The following is a 3,694-nucleotide window of genomic DNA, read 5'->3' on the forward strand; positions in this document are numbered from 1 at the left end:
CTTTTTAAAGGACTGTACTCAGGTTTTGTGAGCCATGTCATAATCTTTCCAATAGATTATTTTGATATCTTAAATTAGTGTTGGTTCTGTTGCTTGCAACCAAAATGATCTTAAATACTTTATTGAAAAAATTTTTTGAAGATTTTATTTTTAAGTAATCCCTACACCCAGTGAGGGACTTGAACTTAGAACCCTGAGATCAAGAGTCACATGCTTTACTGACTGAGCCAGCCAGGTGCCCCAATCTTAAGTATTTTTTTTTTTTTTTACCAAAAAAGGAAACATCAAATTTAATTTAAAGGAAAAAAATCAGAAATTGAGAAAACAACAGAACAAATCAATTCCTGAAAAAAAGAGTTCTGCATCTTGGTGATCACATTTATTGAAAGGGTTGGAAAAAAATTAAAATGCCCTTTAGCTTAAGAATTTTTTAGTTATCCACAAATCCACTCGTTTCAGGAGTGGAAGAATCCTTGATCATTTCTTAATATCAAAATTTACGCAGGTTTCTCTTTCGAATGTCTTCTACATTTAAAGAGGCAATGATACAAAAGCTCTTATATTCCATACATGATAAGTTCTTTGTTTCAGCCAACTCTTAAAGGAGGGGCAACTAGTACAACACCATTTCCCTGGACAAAAAGCATTGGAATATTCCGTTTTGTTGATTTATATATCTCTTTGTATGTTTCCTCATCAATTTCTATAGTAGTCACAGTTTCTTCCACATCTCCCAATATCATATTCAAATGCTGATCATAAGCATGTAATCTGCCTCGAAGCTGTCATTTCTCATTTTCACATAAATTCGCTCATCCAGGCTGAGCCTGATGAGATCCAGGGGCTCTTCTACAGTGTTGGTAGTTTGTTGCTGGTCCACGTCATCCACCATGTTTCAAACCCCAATCTTAAGTATTTTTAACTCAAATGTGGAGCGTGATGCCTGGCTCTATACAGCAGTTTCTTAGGCTGCCAATTGTGATATGGATCATCTCTAAGTTTGCCATCCCTGGGGTAGCTCCTATGGTAGAGATGTCCTTTTAGTGGGGTCCACTTTCTTTCTTTTTAAAAAATATTTTATTTATTTATTTGAAAGAGAGAGAGAGCATGAGAGGGGGTAGGGTCAGAGGGAGAAGAAGGCTTCCCGCTGAGCAGGGAGCCCAATGCGAGGCTCGATCCCAGGACCCTGGAATCATGACCTGAGCTGAAGGCAATCGCTTAACCGACTGAGCCACCCAGGCGCCCCTAGTGGGGTCCACTTTCAATTGTCTTCAGATCCCGTGTAGGTGGGAAAATCATCAAAAGGATCCCAAACTAGGAGTTACCTTGATTATTCCTTTCTCAACCATCTAATCCATCCCTAAACCTTTTTGGCTCTACTTGCAAAATTGATCCCGAATCTATTCACTTCTCTCTGTGTGTGGAGTGGCTACCGTACTCTAAGCTATCAGTATCTTTTGTTTGGATTGCTGCGATGGCCTTTGGTCTCATTGCATCCACTCTTCTTCTCCTCTTCCAGCACTTTATGTACATAGCACTTAGATTGGTTTCTTTGAAATATAAATCAGATCATGTCACTTTTCTCCTTAAAACATTCTGTATTAGGATGTAGGCTAAGCTGGTGTAAGAGAAACTCAAAATATAATTGCTCAAACAAAGGAAAGAAGCCAAAGGAAAAGGCAGGTAGGTGGCCAAGCTGCATATAGTCATGCAGGGACCCAGATTCCATCTCTCTTTTTGTCCACCTTAGTGTTGGGTGTTACTCTCATGCTCCCAAGTCAAAGCTGGCTGTGCGGCCATATATATCTGTGTTCTAGTCACCGAGAGGGGGAAAAGCGGGGGCGGGGGGAATACATACCCAATCATTTTAAGAGCAAGGCCCCAAAGTTGCACACATCACTTTTGCTCACATCTCACTGACAAGATCTTAATTACATGGCAACATATTTATCCAAAGATAGCTGGAAGACGTCCTTTACAACTGGGTAGGCATTGGCTGATAAAAGGTTTTTGAAACTAAAAGGAACGGGAGGATGGCTATGAGAGGCAATAAGTAGTCTCCTCTGTACCCGTAATGGCTGCCCATGCTCACAGAATAAAATCCAAATCTTTTACCACGGCCTGAGGTGATCTAGCCCCTATCTACCTCTCCTGCCACTCATTCCCTTGGCTACATCAAGACCTCTCTTCTTTCTGCTCCTGGAAACTTGAAAAGCATGTTCTTGCCCAAGGGAATTTGCACTTGGTTGTTCCTTCTGCCTCAAAAGCTCTAAAGTCAGATCTTCCCAGGTTTGTCTGCTTCTCATTATGTAAGTCTTAGCTCAAAGGTTACCTCCTTCCAGAAGCCTTTCTTGCTCACTCTATCCACATTGTGCTGGCTCCCACTGGCCTACCTTTCCATCATGGTTTCCTGTTTTCTTGACTACATCCTTTTTTACCTCTCTGAATTCATCTTACATTTTGCTTGCTTGCCTTTTTGCTTATTTATCATTTCTCTTCCCCCACTCCACACCCTAGAATTTGAGCTTCTAGAGAGCAGGGACCTTGCCTGTCCTCTTTCTTACCCCGGATCAGTACAGAGGGCAGTTCCTGCCACATGGTACAGACACAAATATTTTGAGTGAATCAGTGGTAGCCTAGGCTGCAGTACCAATGCTCCTAAATAAAAACTCTTCTCTTAAATTTTGGAAATAGTCTATTGCCTCTCTCCTCTGTCCCTGAAGGTGTCCCACCTGACTATAGGCGTAGCCTCCCTGTGAAGGGTCCTGGTTTCTTATTCTGAGGCAGATCAATGTCACTTGTTCTAGAACCTAGTCCCCCACTGGGACAATTCAATCTGTGTTCCATTACTCTGCCTGCTACTTACATCCCTGGAGACTTGGGGGAACGAATGAATTACCTGAAATAGGGAACTTTTAAAATGAGGTACAGAATGACTTTCAAAGGGATTTCAATTAATGCATCTTCCAAATGATGCCCTTTCCCAAGCCCCACACTACCTCATCCCTGATGCACTTGGGGGAAGGTGAAAAGTATAGTATTTCTAACAAGCAAGTCTGAGCGTTAGAATTCCCAGAGAGTTACCCAGGATGAGAACCTGGCCCAATAATAATAACCCTAAATGTTATTTATATGTCATTTCTCTGCCAAAGCCGTCAAAGTAGCTCCCAAAAGGACCATGCAGGAAAAATTCCACTGTCAGCCTGTGCCAAAAATCTTAATAAGTAAGGTTCAGAGGGTTTTAATTAAAAATAGCTCATTTGGTGGCCTTCCCCAGTTAAAATGAAGTCTGTCGGTGCGACGTGTGCTGCAGCAGTAAACCCCGGGCCAGCATCTTCTTCCTAGGACATTCCTTCAGGCCTATTTATCTGGGCAAGGCAGACTCCCATGCACATCCTGAGATTTTTTCTCTGCTCAAAATAGAATTCCATAATCAAGAGCCGACTTTGCTAAAACATTGTCAGCTCCCACGGAGGCAGGGTAGCAAATGCCCTGAACACCGTGGGGAAAGCCATCCAAGGGATGTTACTTTTCAAACAGTGCTTAATGCAGTGTTAAGCAAAGACGATTTCTCTGGATCATGAATAAATGTGGCTGTCAGTGTAACTGTCACTATTGAGTGAATTAGAACATCAGAAAGAGCATTTTAAAAACCCAGTAATCATTTTTACCCATTACTTTACAAATACGTTTC

At 41.6% G+C, this 3,694-nt stretch overlaps 1 pseudogene; it reads right to left on the bottom strand.

The window, feature by feature from the left end:
* Positions 1 to 587: 587 nt before the first annotated feature.
* Positions 588 to 892, bottom strand: LOC112826092 (U6 snRNA-associated Sm-like protein LSm3 pseudogene; annotated as a pseudogene).
* Positions 893 to 3,694: the final 2,802 nt, after the last annotated feature.

Source organism: Callorhinus ursinus, unplaced genomic scaffold (assembly GCF_003265705.2).
Source record: "Callorhinus ursinus isolate GAN/ISIS: 27379988/994484 unplaced genomic scaffold, GSC_fseal_2.0 scaffold4, whole genome shotgun sequence".
Classification (NCBI taxonomy): domain Eukaryota; kingdom Metazoa; phylum Chordata; class Mammalia; order Carnivora; family Otariidae; genus Callorhinus; species Callorhinus ursinus.